This window comes from Triticum aestivum, chromosome 3D (assembly GCF_018294505.1).
Source record: "Triticum aestivum cultivar Chinese Spring chromosome 3D, IWGSC CS RefSeq v2.1, whole genome shotgun sequence".
Lineage (NCBI taxonomy): Eukaryota > Viridiplantae > Streptophyta > Magnoliopsida > Poales > Poaceae > Triticum > Triticum aestivum.
This window is the reverse complement of record NC_057802.1, coordinates 24474750-24491589: the sequence shown is the minus strand read 5'-3', so window position 1 is coordinate 24491589 and position 16840 is coordinate 24474750.

Sequence of the window (16840 nt, the reverse complement as noted above, 5' to 3'; positions counted from 1 at the left end):
ATAGGAAAGCCTTTAGTCCCGGTTCGTGGCACCAACCGGGACTAAAGGTGGGCATTAGTCCCGGTTGGTGCCACCAACCGGGACCAAAGGCCTCTTTTTAGCAGCCCAAAGGGCGGGAAGCGGCGGCCTTTGGTCCCGGTTGGTGGCACCAACCGGGACCAAAGGGTGGCATTGGTCCCGGTTCGTGCCACCAACCGGGACCAAAGGCCTTGCGCTGCCCGCGGCCAAAAGTTTAGTCCCACCTCGCTAGTTGAGAGGGGCTCGGAGTGGTTTATAAGCTCCACTGCGGCTGCCTTCTCGAGCTCCTCTCAAATGCAGGCTTACGGGCCTAATGTCACACTGTACTGTCTGTTGGCCTATTGGGCCTTCTGCGGGCCTGAATCCTGGCCCAGGTTGGGTTTCTAGTCGTATTCAGGCCGTGGTGGCCCAATAGGTGGCAGTTTTTTAAATTTTTTGCATTATTTATTTTCTTTTGTTTTTTGCTTTATTTTTTAATTCTTTTTGCTTTTAGGTCAGCAAAATTATAAACTGTCTGTTAGTGCCATTAGTTTTAGAAAACATATAAACTTTCTATTAGTGCCATTAGTTCTTTATGAAAATTCTTTTTGCTGTATTTAGTTTTTTTATTTTCTTTTTTGCTATATTTATTAGCAGGCTTACGGGCCTAACCTCTCTGCACTCAGGGCTTATAAAGCATTTCAAATGAACTCTGAAAAGGTTGAAAGTTGGCATGGTATCATCATTTCATCCACATAGCATGTGCGAGAAAGTTGAGAGGGTTACGGCAAAAACTAGATGCACCTCTTGTACAAAACGGACAATGGTATCATACTCGTCTATTACAAAGTTGGCATGCTATCATCATAATAGTTGCGGGAGAAAGTCTTCACTTTTTCTTCGCTTGTGTCATTTGCTTATTGCGCCGTAACCATGGATAATCTTCATCATTTATCAGGATGCTTGGGTCAGCCTTGACTTTGAAGGGAGGAATTTCATGAAACTTTTCGTAATCTTCAGACATGTCTGTCTTGCCCTCCACTCCCACAATGTCCCTTTTTCCTGAAAGAACTATGTGCCGCTTTGCCTCATCGTATGATCTATTCGCTTCCTTATCTTTTCTTTCCCTTGGTCTGGTAGACATGTCCTTCACATAGATAACCTGTGCCACATCATTGGCTAGGACGAACGGTTCGTCAGTGTACCCAAGATTGTTCAGATCCACTGTTGTCATTCCGTACTATGGGTCTACCTGTACCCCGCCTCCTGACAGATTGACCCATTTGCACTTAAACCAAGGGACCTTAAAATCATGTCTGTAGTCAAGTTCCCATATGTCCATTATGTAACCATAATATGTGTCCTTTCCCCTCTCGGTTGCTGCATCAAAGCGGACACCGCTGTTTTGGTTGGTGCTCTTTTGATCTTGGGCGATCGTGTAAAATGTATTCCCATTTATCTCGTATCCTTTGTAAGTCAATACAGTCGAAGATGGTCCCCTGGACAACGAGTACAACTCATCACAAACAGTGGTGTCACCTCTGAGACGTGTTTCCAACCAACTACTGAAAGTCCTGATGTGTTCACATGTAATCCAGTCGTCACACTGCTCCGGGTGTTTGGAGCGCAGACTGTTCTTGTGTTCATCGACATACGGGGTCACCAAGGTAGAGTTCTGTAGAACTGTGTAGTGTGCTTCAGACCAAGAATATCCGTCCCTGCATATTATTGAGTTCCCCCCTCCAAGCGTGCCTTTTCCAGTCAGTCTCCCCTCATACCGCGATTTAGGGAGACCTATCTTCTTAAGGCCAGGAATGAAGTCAACACAAAACCCAATGACATTCTCTGTTTGATGGCCCATGGAGATGCTTCCTTCTGGCCTAGCGCGGTTACGGACATATTTCTTTAGGACTCCCATGAACCTCTCAAAGGGGAACATATTGTGTAGAAATACGGGCCCCAGAATGACAATCTCGTCGACTAGATGAACTAGGACGTGCGTCATGATATTGAAGAAGGATGGTGGGAACACCAGCTCGAAACTGACAAGACATTGCGCCACATCACTCCTTAGCCTTGGTATGATTTCTGGATCGATCACCTTCTGATAGATTGCATTGAGGAATGCACATAGCTTCACAATGGCTAATCGGACGTTTTCCGTAGAAGCCCCCTCAATGCAACCGGAAGCAGTTGCGTCATAATCACGTGGCAGTCATGAGACTTTAGGTTCTGGAACTTTTTCTCTGGCATATTTATTATTCCCTTTATATTCGACGAGAAGCCAGTCGGGACCTTCATACTGAGCAGGCATTCAAAGAAGATTTCTTTCTCTTCTTTCGTAAGAGCGTAGCTGGCAGGACCTTCATACTGCTTCGGAGGCATGCCGTCGTTTTCGTGCAAACGTTGCAGGTCCTCCCGTGCCTCAGGTGTATCTTTTGTCTTCCCTTACACGCCCAAGAAGCCTAGTAGGTTCACGCAAAGGTTCTTCGTCACGTGCATCACGTCGATTGAGGAGCGGACCTCTAGCTCTTTCCAGTAGGGTAGGTCCCAAAATATAGATTTCTTCTTCCACATGGGTGTGTGTCCCTCAACGTCATTCGGAACAGCTAGTCCGCCGGGACCCTTTCCAAAGATTACTTGTAAATCATTGACCATAGCAAGTACGTGATCACTGGTTCGCATGGCGGGCTTCTTCCGGTGATCTGCCTCGCCTTTGAAATGCTTGCCTTTCTTTCGACATTGATGGTTGGTCGGAAGAAATCGACGATGGCCCAGGTACACATTCTTCCTGCTTTTGTCCAGGTATATACTTTCAGTGTCATCAAAACAGTGCGTGCATGCGTGGTATCCCTTGTTTGTCTGTCCTGAAAGGTTACTGAGAGCGGGCCAATCGTTGATGGTTACAAACAGCAACGCGTGCAGGTTAAATTCCTCCTGTTTGTGCTCATCCCACGTACGTACACCGTTTCCATTCCATAGCTGTAAAAGTTCTTCAACTAATGGCCTTAGGTACACATCAATGTCGTTGCCGGGTTGCTTAGGGCCTTGGATGAGAACTGGCATCATAATGAACTTCCGCTTCATGCACATCCAAGGAGGAAGGTTATACATACATAGAGTCACGGGCCGGGTGCTGTGATTGCTGCTCTGCTCCCCGAAAGGATTAATGCCATCTGCGCTTAAACCAAACCATACGTTCCTTGGGTCACCAGCTAACTCAGCCCAGTACTTTCTCTCGATTTTTCTCCACTGCGACCCGTCAGCGGGTGCTCTCAACTTCCCGTCTTTCTTACGGTCCTCACTGTGCCATCGCATCAATTTGGCATGCTCTTCGTTTCTGAACAGACATTTCAACCGTGGTATTATAGGAGCATACCACATCACCTTCGCAGGGACCCTCTTCCTGGGGGGCTCGCCGTCAACATCACCAGGGTCATCTCGTCTGATCTTATACCACAATGCACCGCATACCGGGCATGCGTTCAGATCCTTGTATGCACCGCGGTAGAGGAAGCAGTCAGTAGGGCATGCATGTATCTTCTGCACCTCCAATCCTAGAGGGCATACGACCTTCTTTGCTGCGTATGTACTGTCGGGCAATTCGTTATCCTTTGGAAGCTTCTTCTTCAATATTTCCAATAGCTTCTCAAATCCTTTGTCAGGCACAGCATTCTCTGCCTTCCACTGCAGCAATTCCAGTACGGTACCGAGCTTTGTGTTGCCATCTTCGCAATTGGGGTACAACCCTTTTTTGTGATCCTCTAACATGCGATCGAACTTCAGCTTCTCCTTTTGAATTTCGCATTGCGTCCTTGCATCGACAATGACCCAGCGGAGATCATCATCATCGAGCACTGGTTCCTCTTCATCTTCAGCAGCTTCCCCCTTGCAGCATCATTGGGCACATCGTCTGGTTCCTCTTGATCTTCAGCAGCTTCCCCCGTTGCAGCATCATTGGGCACATCGTCTGCTTCCTCTTGATCTTCAGCAGCTTCCCCTGTTGCAGCATCACCGTATTCAGGGGGCACATAGTTGTCATCGTCCTCTTCTTCTTCGCCGTCTTCCATCATAACCCCCATTTCTCCGTGCCTCGTCCAAACATTATAGTGTGGCATGAAACCCTTGTAAAGCAGGTTGGCATGAAGGATTTTCCGGTCAGAGTAAGACTTCGTATTCCCACATGTAGGGCATGGACAACACATAAAACCATTCTGCTTGTTTGCCTCAGCCACTTCGAGAAAATCATGCACGCCCTTAATGTACTCGGAGGTGTGTCTGTCACCGTACATCCATTGCCGGTTCATCTGCGTGCATTATATATAATTAAGTCTGTCAAAAACCATTACAGAACACCATGAATAGATAATTAAGTGACCAAATTAATAGAAGTTCATCATCTCATTAGAACCAAAGTACATACATAGTTCTCATCTAACAACATATATATAGCTCTCCAGAGCATCTAATTAATTAAACCATACATTGAAACTATGTAAAACATTTCAATGCAAAAACAAATGCGATCATAATCGCAACCAAGGTAACAATTGATCCAATGGCATAATGATACCAAGCCTCGGTATGAATGGCATATTTTCTAATCTTTCTAATCTTCAAGCGCATTGCATCCATCTTGATCTTGTGATCATCGACGACATCCGCAACATGCAACTCCAATATCATCTTCTCCTCCTCAATTTTTTTTATTTTTTCCTTCAAGTAATTGTTTTCTTCTTCAACTAAATTTAACCTCTCGACAATAGGGTCGGTTAGAATTCCCGGTTCAACCACCTCCTAGATAAATAAAATCTATGTCACGCTGGTCGGTATATTTGTCATAAACAATAAATAAATCAAATAGTTATAAAAAGATAATATATACCACATCCGAATCATAGACAGGACGAGGGCCGACGGGGGCGGATACCAAAACCATCGCACTATGTAATAAGAAGGAATAAAATAGTAAGAAAATTAGACAAGTATCTATCTAAAGTAAGAATTTTTTTCTTTCAAAAAGAAGATAAGAACAAGAGGCTCACCACGGTGTTGCCGGCGACGAGATCGGCGCGGGCGGTCGACGGCGGTGAAGACGGGAATGGGACGTGACGGGCCGCTAAACCTAGACAAATCTCGAGGAAAATGGAGTTTTGAGGTCGAGCTTCGAGAGGACAAAGCTTAACTAGTGTGGCTCGGGCATTTCATCGAACACCTCATGTGCATAGGAGGTGAGCTAGAGCACCACAAAGCCCTCCCCTCGCCGGCCAGAGAAAAACAGAGCACTCCAGTGCTCTGCTCGCGGGCGAGGGGTATATATAGGCACCTCATTGGTCCCGGTTCGTGGCATGAACCGGTACTAAATCCGGGCCTTCTGTCTCGGTTCATGCCAAGAACCGGGACAAATGGTTGTGGGCCAGGAGCGAGGACCATTAGTCCCGGTTCGTGGCACGAACCGGGACAAATGGTTCCATACGAACCGGGACCAATGCCAACGAGGCCCCGGCCGGCTCCCTGGGCTCACGAACCGGGACCATTGCTCACATTAGTCCCGGTTCGTGACTGAACCGGGGCTAATGTGAAAACTGCCCTGTGACCAAAGCCCAGTTTTCTACTAGTGGTAGCGGGAGGTCAGTGGCAAGCGGCCCTGAGAGCCTGGCCCGGCACTACTAGGCTTTTTGCACCAACCACTGTTGGGCATTCCTGCAGTAGTGGTGGTTTAATAAATTTGACATCAATTGACTTTTGATTTTGTACGATTGTTCGGCCTCAGCTGCGGCAGTACTCTGCTCTTTTCTCTACATAGAAAATGGTTGGAAGGCATTTGGTTTCGATCAAAGCGAATGGAGAGTGGGCGTTGGGCACTTTCCCTCTAAGAAACTTTCTTTGGCACAAACTCAACACCACAATTTACCAGGATGCACTAACAGTAAGGAGCCACTTCATATCTTCCGTACTGCCCACATGCCCTGAGATTACTTGCAAAGTGGGTAGGTGCACTGTCGCGAGAAAAATTATTAAGTGTGTCATAGGTGTCACCCTAGTATCCAACTGGCTCAATATATATAACATTTTTCTCCAATTTTTTCCCTAAAATCATAGCCTGCTAGCGCATAATACAGCATTGATTGGAGCTAACTTATGCTGTCACAATCAATCATTCTAGGCATAGAGTTGCAATTTCATGCATCCAAGAAAAAAATGAAGACATAGATCACAAAATTGACATGAGTTGGCCGTAATGTAGGCTTGGGAGGCATCAGGAATTGCACGCTGCACACTAAAGCCAATGACTGAGTGAGGGGTTAGGAAACTGCTGGTGCGTGGGTCGCGACATGGATAACTCTGCTGACCCTACTGTTACGAACCCAAATTAACACACTCCAACCTCATGAGTAGCCGAGTAGGGGTAAATGGAGCGGAAACTATCAGCCTTTCCCGCGGACAAGAGTAAATGGTGAGGGAAAATGGAAGTGGAAATAGAAATTTGAAAAAGTGAAATGGAAATGAATTGTTTTATTCGGAAACGGAATGATGTTTTCTGATGGAACAGACGCGGAAACGGAATTTTCCATTTTGAATATGAGCACATGGATGTTTTGCAGCCCAACGAATACAAAATTAGGCCCTACACATGGTGAGCATAATGGCGCAACTTCTATAGTGCTACTGCTACATCGAGCATGGCAAAATACGGATAGAATCCCTATCTGCTAATGGAGCACATCACCGTCGCTGACATATCCTATTATATAGGCATGATATGTCATAATATTTGCTAATCATCTTATCAACTGAACAACTTTGTTGGTTTCTTTTTTTTAGCCTACTGTTCAAGATGTCTTTAGTTCCAGGGAACACTCCCCTTCTGCCTCCGTCTCCGTGCCGTATTTGCTCCATTTTCATTTTTAGTAGTATCATTTTATGTATTTATTTCCAGTTTCACAAAAAAAAATCAAATGTGGCAGCACCCAATCATGTCCGTTTCCGTTCCATTTTCATCCCTACTCACGAGCTTGACCTGACAAGAAAAAACAAAGCTGCAGATTAGTACAGGAAGATAGGTGATATAGAAGAAAAACCATGACAGGTGAGGAACACAGAGGAAGGTAGGGGATGAGGTTCAGATGTACAGGGTGAAGGAGAGAGTTGTCGATGCCCAGCTCCTTGCGTACTCCCCTGTATTTATAGCCTGTAGCTCTAGTTTTTTTTATCATTGCCCATAGCTCTACTGCTTTAGTGGTTTACAAATGATAGGCTGCAGTCCTTTGGGCTCTCCTTCTCGTCAAAGTGGTCCATTATGGCCAAGTTAAATGGTCTTCTGAAAGCACTGCAGTGCTTCTATAGGCTGCAGTGCTTTGGGCTCCCCTTCAAATGATAGGCTGCAGTGCTTCCAGCTTCTAGAACCATTTGGCTAGAAACTGAATCTGGTATGTGGCAGGATGTGCTCTTAAATAATTATATGAAGAACAAATGCATTTCTAGAATTAAACCTAGAGTTGATGATTCACATTTTTGGAGTAGTCAAAAAGTTTTCTGCCGGACGACTCGTAGGGGGTGAGAAGGGCCCTGACTCCATCCCAAACAATGTACTACTATCGGCTCTACCAGGCAATATCTACCTACACAAGCTCGATCAGGAGATAGGGAGGATCTGACAGAAGCACGAAATTCCTCTTGTAGTGAAAATAAGATTGGTTCTATTCAGAATAGGTTGTCGTATTGATGACCAAGAAAAGTATGGACAAGAAGCAAGCTCCCAAGACAACAGAGCCCTCATAGTGGGGAGGGTAAATAGCATCCAATGCAAAGTGACCTTTCATTCCCGCCTTCATTAACAAGCCCTCGAGCCTCCTTTGCGCCGCATTCCTCATAGAAGCCGCTGGGTTGACCCCGAAGGCCGAATTCAATGGTGGAGAAGGCTTTGGTAAGAATTTGGCCATGAAAGACCTTCTTAAGTATTGCAAAAGAGGGGGCCTTCTGATAGTGCTGGGCTGGGAGGCGATAGTAGTTATCAGATCAGAGAGAGGCCTGGCCCTTAAGCTTTTATCAACTGAATATCTGTTTTATCAATATTCCTAAATGGTAATTGAAAACCAAAAAAACACCATATTCTAGGAGGACTGGTGGGTTGGTGTTAGATAATCTTGTCTTGGTCTAATTAGGGCTAGGTAATATTAGATTGTACTGTGGGGAAAACAAAAAGTAATAAAGAGGGAAAATAAGGGCACGACAAGGGCCCTTGGCTATCAGGTTTTTGCGCGTGTGTTCATCATGATTTGATGTGATCGATCATGTGGGCGAGTTCCAACAGTTGAGGACAAACAATTAAAAAGCTCCTACTTTAAACTATACAATTTAAGTTTTGATCATAATATAACAATGGTTGAAGCTATTGAGAAAGGCTGGGAGGCTTTGACCTTCAGAAGAACTTTGTTTTGTGAAACTCTGGAGTTGTGGACTAGTCTCAAAATGACTTGGAGCCAGTTTTGTCCGGGTTGGGGCATAAGATTTGAGCTGAGGTGAGCTAGTTCAGTTCAGGTTGCCAAAACATATTCAGGGACTCTGCTCACTGGAGCCAGTTCGCCCAGGTCAGAAAAGTTGAACTGAATAAGCAGGAATGGGCAGCTTGACTTGGACCGATTGCAAGCTAAAAGGCTGCTCTTGAGCCAAGCTCGTTGAAGACATCTGAAGGTGTGATTGGTACATAGAACGAAATTTAAGGGAAATAACTGTTCTGTTGCGTGGATATGATGCCTGTAGGACTTTGAATCATTGATCGACAGTATTAACTTATGAACGAATTTCTTTGCGGTTGAATTTTAGGTTGATATTCAGCACAAACTCAAATGACCAGCTACCATAAGTTCCCTGTCCTCCTACCAGGATCTACCATCATGAAGTCACCACTTCATGTCGTCCGTCCTGGTCACATGCCCTAAGATTACTTGCAAAGAGGGTTGGTGCACGGTCGCAAAAAAATGAGTGTGTCAGAAGCGTCACACTCGTATCTGACTCAGGATATAAAACCTGTTTTCTACCATTTGTTTCGTGAGAGCCATAGACCGTGCTAGAGCCCAATATAATCATGAGGAGAGCTAGCTAGCTCATGCGGCCCCAACCAACCATTGTAGATATATAGTTGAAGTTTCACGCGTAGAGGAAAATGGACGACATGGATATCAAAATTGTGTAACGTAAGCTTGGAAAGCATCAGTAATTCCATGATGTGCACTAATGCCAACGATCGAGCAAACCCATGGTAACCTGCTGGAGCGTCGTAGCCGCTGGGCTTATCTAGGACAATTGGGCGCCGATGAACAGCCACTTCTTCTCGTGTACTGAGCACGAAAAGTGACGTAGTACTTCGGACCAGCCAGAGATCACAAGGCAGAGGCACCAGGACTTGTGCTCCCCGAGCAACCCGCGTCACGAGATCATTGAACATCTGCTGCTACCCTGCGTCTATGTTCGTGCAGTCTTGGGCAATATGATGACAGCGTGGGGTATACAGCATATCGGTGCTCACCAGAGACGAAGGATTGCTTAGCTGGTGCTCCTCGCACGCTATTGGACAAAGCCTCTCTGTGCATGTCCAGGTCCGTGTGCATGCATGATCCGGGTAGGGCAGTATCTCAGTTCGTAATGGAGCAGTTGGTAGGATTACATTCACCGGACGGTTTTTTTCGTCCCACCACATTTGTCCGGGCTTTTCGTCCCCTCCTCCCATCGGTTTATTTTCACATCATCTTCTCACACAATGAAAGAAATCTAAACGGATCAGAACTTTTTATAATCACGCAAGTTATTTAGTAAGGTCTTTATGTGAAATAATCAATCACCATCAAAGTATTTAAGAAAATTAATATGTAAATTATAACACAAAAAACTAATTATCAAAGCATTTATGTACCCACATAATTTGTAAATATCTTTCTACTCCTAGAGCCGTAGGTCGTTCGTTCCTTAGTACCCACCGGTTGAACAAATGACCTCACGTCCTCACCGATTTTCATTCCAAGCATAAGCCCCACATCTCGTTTTTCGAGTAAATTGCAAAAAACCACCACAATTGGGAACCCTAATTCAGAAAACCACCACCATTCAATTTTTTTTCAAAAAACCACCACCATTGTGCTAACAGTTTTCAGAAAACACTTATCACTGGATTAGAGATGTTTGACACAAAAACTGACTGCTGGGTCCCACTTGCAAGTGATGACATGGCACAAAAAATTGACTCCCTCCGCATGGACCGTTAACTTGATGTGAGCCCACTTGTCAGCATCTCCTATCTCTCTTCATCCCTTTCTCTTGCATTCAATCGAGCAGTTCATGAGCTCTCTGCTGGCGGCGTCCGGACAAGGAAGGAGGCCTGCCTGGGAGGCCGGCGCCATTTGGATCCATCGCCGGAGGCGTCACGGATCGCTGGAGGTCGGCGGCAAGCGGAGGAAGCAGGAGGTGGGTGGCCACAGCCGGCGACGTGGTTGGTCGTGGCCGAGCCGGGCGGCGCGGTGCGGCAGGACGCGCCTGCGTCCACCGGCGTGGGGCTCAGGCGGGAGGACGAGGCCGGAGAGGCCCTGGTGCTTGCTGCCGTCGCGAGCTGGTAGCCGCCGTTGCCCTCCTGTGTGCTGGATCCGGCGGTCGACATGCCCGCTGGCACAGGGGGAGGTCGCGTCGCCCCGGATCCGTCGTCGGAGCTGCGCGGGGGGCCTGCGCCGCTTGGATCCGTCGCCGGGCGGCGCACGGAAGCCGGCGGTGCTCGAATCCGTCATGGGGACAGTTGCAGCGCGGGAGGTTGCTCCTTGGGCGGTGCGGTGCCAGGCCACGGCGGCTTGTCAGCGACGGTGTGGCGTCTTCGTCGACCCGGCCCTGTGAGACCTCCTCGTTCAGGCAGTGGGCACCGCCGGCGGTTGGATCCTGGGCGGCAGAAGGGGGTGAGTCGGGGTGAGGAGAGATGCATGAGGTGGGAGGTGGGCCGGTTTTGTTTAGTAGCGGCGTTATCTCGTCCTGGCCACGTGGGACCTGACCATGGGACCCAGCGGTCAGTTTTTTTGTCAAAGGTCTCTAATACAGTTATAATCCAGTGATAAGTGTTTTCTGAAAACTGTTAGCACAATAGTGGTGGTTTTTTGAAAAAAAAATCGAATGGTGGCGGTTTTCTGAATTAGGGTCCTCAATTGTGGTGGTTTTTTGCAATTTACTCCTTTTTTCCTATCAAAACTGAGAGGGAAAACCTGCGGCCCTTGCCTCGCTCCGCACGCCTCACTATCTGTCTCCCTCGGGCGCTAGGGTTTCTCACACGGGGGTTTCTCCTCGCCGCCGGGGAAGCCGCCGTTATGGATCTCGTGCTTTCGGAGGGGCCGCCGTTGTGGCCCTTGCGGGCTCGCTAGCCACGGTCGGAGACCCACGTACATGCCACACCACGCGGTGCGTGTGCTGGAGATGTTGCGGGATGGACGTGCCTAAGGCCATGGACGTGGTGCGTCGCCTCGCGCGCGCTCGGTGGACTATGTGCACCACAAGAGCTGGGTCAACGTTCTTAAGGAGCACATGGCCGTGACGGCCGACGTGGACGACACCAGGAATCCTGCGAGGTGGATCGTGGATCTGGTTGGGGAATGCCTGTCAAGCGCGCTGCGCGAGAAGAACCCATCACTAATATTGCTTGCCAGGCGATGAAAGCGGTGAGATTGCACGAGAAGAACGAGGTGCCGATGGAGCGCGTGGCAGTGGTGGAGCGCAATGCGGCGACGCTGAATCGCGGCTGGCTTACACTACTCCTTACACAGCAGGAGCGGACCGTGAAGATGGAGGATGCCAGAACGACAAGAAAGAAGATGGACGAGCTGGAATTGAGCAACTACACCCTAGATGGCATCATGCCCAGGTGAGCTTCTTCTCCATTCCAATTCATGCATTTGTTGGTCCTTTTTAAAAAAGATTTGACAAATATGATGATTTGGTTTTAGAATTCTTATATCCTATAAAAGAGTTTGGTTGACTGGTGATATGGAATTGTGGATGATGGAAAGATGCAACTCTTTGGGATTTTTGTTTGATAATTTGCGAGAGCTCTTTAAAAACACAGAATATTTGTCAAAGCTCTTTAAAAACATAGTGAGTATTCACAAAATATTGAAGCACTAGCTGCCACACTCACTGCTCAAGCGATATGTTTTATCATGTCGATTCATATTTATATTGATAGATGCTGAATTCATCCACCTGCATGTTACAGAACCAAAATAGGACCACGACATATGATGTCCCTTGACTCTTTATTTGAACTTATTCTCAGAGTAGTACATGTCAAAGTACTTATAGTCTGGCTTACAGATACACTTTAATGATTGTTCCTATAATTGCTTTTGGACATTAGTTGTGTGATCAGGATTGAGTAGATTACCCCTAATGGCTACCAGAGTCTTGGTTGAGAACAGACATAGATATTCATCAACATAATCCTTATGTTGAAATTAAGCACTTCTATGGAATAGGTAAGAACATAGTTGTATATCGGTGGCTCGACGTAATACTCACATATTATCATAAGAGAATGGAGTCTATGTCTATCCTACTACTGCTGCTATTGTATGCGCGGGTGCATTTGAGCAGCTCTGTTTATGTACGTATATATGCAACACATGCTGGATGCCAAATGGGATAGTGAGTATTCGATTGCATATTGTTTTCTGAATGTGCATCAAGATATAATAATATCCAGTTGTATGGAATATGTAAATCTATTTGGGATTTTAGTTTTCAGCTATGCTATCTATTATTCTAGTAACATCATTACATACCAGACATTTGCCACAATCGGAGGGTTGTTTGCCGCACCTACACATTTGAGGAATTGTTTCTTTCGAGATGCATTTAGATATCAATGGAGCACCCAAACTTCAAAACTGCCACACCAGTTTCCGTTGTACAGAACAATTAATTATGCTTAAACTGCAGTTACATTTTCTTGCATGTGGTTTCTATCCTATGCAACTATTTGTATTTAACTTGGTACATAATGAAATATGTTTTCGCAACGTGGAAAGGTGGAAAGTGAAGCCATCTGTGAACACTTTCCATGTATTCTTGGTATCTGACAAATGATATGCTCCTTCAAGGGAACAACCAATTATGCTCATATTTTACTGAGCGTGCTTATTAACTGGTCCATTGAAGCAATGTCATCCGGTTTCAATTACTAGTGTGCTTATTACCTGCTCCTATTTTACTAGGCATGCTTATTAACTGCTTATATTTTACTAGTAAATGCTTAATTACTTTAAATGCTTGACTGGTTGATTGAGTTCATAGTCTTTTCCCGACCCTAATCAGTTCCTAGTAATGCTTAAGCCAGATACTGTTAATACTGGCAAATGCTTAATTAGTGGACAAGTAGATCATGACATTTCCATGTATGTTTGCAAGCCTTGCTGCTCTTGTCCATGAGCCCCAATCCACACTCCCAAGCTTGTAGAGGGCATTCTCCAAGTGCAAAATACGTTCAAACTATATAACTAAGAGGGTGTAGAATTCAGTTAGTTTCTATCTAATTTCCCATGTTAAAATTACTCTGATTGGCAGGTCAAAAAAATTACTCTGATTACCATACCTACAATGGCAGTCAGTGTAGGCTACAACGATGGCATAGGCATTTATGATTGGTGCAATTCCATCCCCATTGAAAGTAATTGGCGCATAGTTTTCAGGTTAGCTTTGCGTACTCTAGACAATATTTTATTTTCTATTTCCAGCGGTAGTTCTTCAATATTATACATCAATAGGTAGTGTTAAATTAACTTAGCTAGGACCAGGCTGGTACCTTCACATTATTTTCAGGTTGAAGCAGTTGGATGCACACACTGTTGAGGATAATTGTAGTTAAGAAATAAATATGATACATATTGTTGTATATTGATCACTGTTGAGGATAATTGTTGTTAAGAAATAAATATGATACATACTGTTGTATACTGATTTGCTTTGCAGGTTTAGGTATGTATTAGTACATTGATATCAACCCATACAACGTAATTAGTGAGTTCCGTTGCTTATAGGTGAATGAGTAATCATAGGCTTCTTTTTACTCTGCCATACACATGAAGAACTACAGAGAGAGAGAGAGAGAGAGAGAGAGAGAGAGAGAGAGAGAGAGAGAGAGAGAGAGAGAGAGAGAGAGAGAGAGATGGTAGCTCATACTTTAGACCCAAGGTCATTAGCAATGTTAGTCCCTATGTCCAACCGAGGACATGTTGTTTTAACATATACATATACTTGAGTTCTCGATGGGTATAACTCATAGTTTTAAATAGCCGGCTATACCTCTGCTATAGCCCGATATAGCCTTTTCAGCAGGGTGCCGCTAAATTGTCGTCTTCACAAATATCCCGCTATAGCCCGCTATAGATGATTTGGAGGCTCGCCGCTATTTTCCATAGCCCGCAATTACATTGGTAAAACTCGATCGGGCTATCCATCTAAGCTTTTCTTTTTTGAACTGCTTAATTTATACTCTTTTCAAAGAACTCTAAATTAAGAATGGTGACGAAATCATTATATCCCCCGGGAGTATCCTAGGTTTAAAACGAGAGAGAGAACTTGGGGAAAAAAAATGAAAATTCACAGCGCCAATGTACATAATTCATAGTGCTTGGGTCCTTTTTGCTTCTAAGCTATGTTTTAAAGTACGAATTCTTAACCGTACCTGAAAACATTGTTTCACCCACGTAGCGTGTTGCCCTCTTCTGTGTTCTTCTTACAAGAAACTAGAACCGTGTTTGAAACCGGTCGTGGACAATATTTTCCTGGAATGAACATGCTGTCGTTATCAGATTTTTTTCTCCATGTGTATATCTGCCCTTTTTCTTTTTGTTCATACTATTACTTTGCATGTTCTCCTTTTGAAGCTAACTGAATATACACATGCTCCAGTGAAGAGGTGTAATATACAAATATGCGTATAATCTTGGGTGGGAGACATTTGACGATCGAGGCAAGAATTCGTTCGAGTCCAGTGTTCATTTGTAGTCATTTGAAGGCCTGTTTGCTAGACAGAATATTTAGTTAATTAATGCGGCAAGGTCAGCTCCATTCCAGGTTGTGTGCAATGCTCATTGTTGTGGCACACTATTTACTGTTGACCCTTATTATCTCTTGCCAGTAAAACAAGTTGCAACACATAAACCACATGGTTTTCTATCGGTGTGTTGATGGCACAGTTCTTTCTAACCCGGGATATTATGGACTTGACGAGTGCTTAAAATATATGTGATATATGGTACTGCTTAACATTGTTTATTCTTCTCAAAGTTTAATTTCACATTTTTATTTACACTATTTTATTATATTTTGTACTATGTCTCTAAACTATTTGGATGATGAACTAATGCAATTTTTTGTTCGTTGTAAGAACATGAACCTAATTTTTAGTTTGTCGTAAATCACGGTGATAGCTTGCAAAATATTATGCCATCGGCCTGTTGCAATGCACGGGTAAACCCAAAACTAAGGTCGAAGAATAGCTTTTCCTTTCATGATCATGAAACACTAATAAGCTTATTTTTCTGTGGCAACCGTCAGAGCTAAGTGGCGCCCAATGAACTGGCATGAATCACGTAATTCTCTCACCATCATATCATTTTTTGACAAGAAACATCTAGCAAAAAAAACTTGAAGTTCAGAAATAAGATCTACATGCGGTGATAATATGGTGGAGATACTAAGGAAGTGGAGTGGAGTCGAGGTGAGTGAGGAGCGACGATGGAAGGTACGATGAAAAAATAACAGTGTCCGTCCAGGAATAAAATGACATTATTTGAGTCAGCATGAGTGTGCATTTCTATAAAAGGAATAGTTGTTTGATTACATATTTTATTGCTCATCTCCTTTTTAATACTGATGATTATGTTCCTTTTTGTCTGAATTATGTGCATGTCATGCAGCCATGTTTAGTAGTCCAGTTAGGCTAATATAAAGAAGTGAGTTTTGCTACATAAGAATATGAAGAGGGCGGTGACGGAGGTATATTGGTGATGTCTACTACGCAACCTTTTTCTTGTAGACGTTATTGGGCCTCCAAGTGCAGAGGTTTGTAGGACAGTAGCAAATTTCCCTCAAGTGGATGACCTAATTAAGGTTTATCAATCCGTGGGAGGTGTAGGATGAAGATGGTCTCTCTCAAGCAACCCTGCAACCAAATAACAGAGAGTCTCTTGTGTCCCCAACACACCCAATACAATGGTAAATTGTATAGGTGCACTAGTTCGGCGAAGAGATGGTGATACAAGTGCAATATGAATGATAGATATAGGTTTTTGTAATCTGAAAATATAAAAACAGCATGGTAACTAATGATAAAAGTGAGCACAAATGGTATTGCAATGCTAGGAAACAAGGCCTAGGGTTCATACTTTCAGTAGTGCAAGTTCTCTCAACAATAATAACATAATCGGATCATATAACTATCCCTCAACATGCAACAAAGAGTCACTCCAAAGTCACTAATAGCGGAGAACAAACGAAGAGATTATGGTAGGGTACGAAACCACCTCAAAGTTATTCCTTCCAATCAATCTGTTGGGCTATTCCTATAAGTGTCACAAACAGCCCTAGAGTTCGTACTAGAATAACACCTTAAGATAAAATCAACCAAAACCCTAATGTCACCTAGATACTCCAATGTCACCTTAAGTATCCGTGGGTATGATTATACGATATGCATCACACAATCTCAGATTCATCTATTCAACCAACACATAGAACCTCAAAGAGTGCCCCAAAGTTTCTACCGGAGAATCACGACGAAAACGTGTGCCAACCCCTATGCATAGGTTCATGGGCG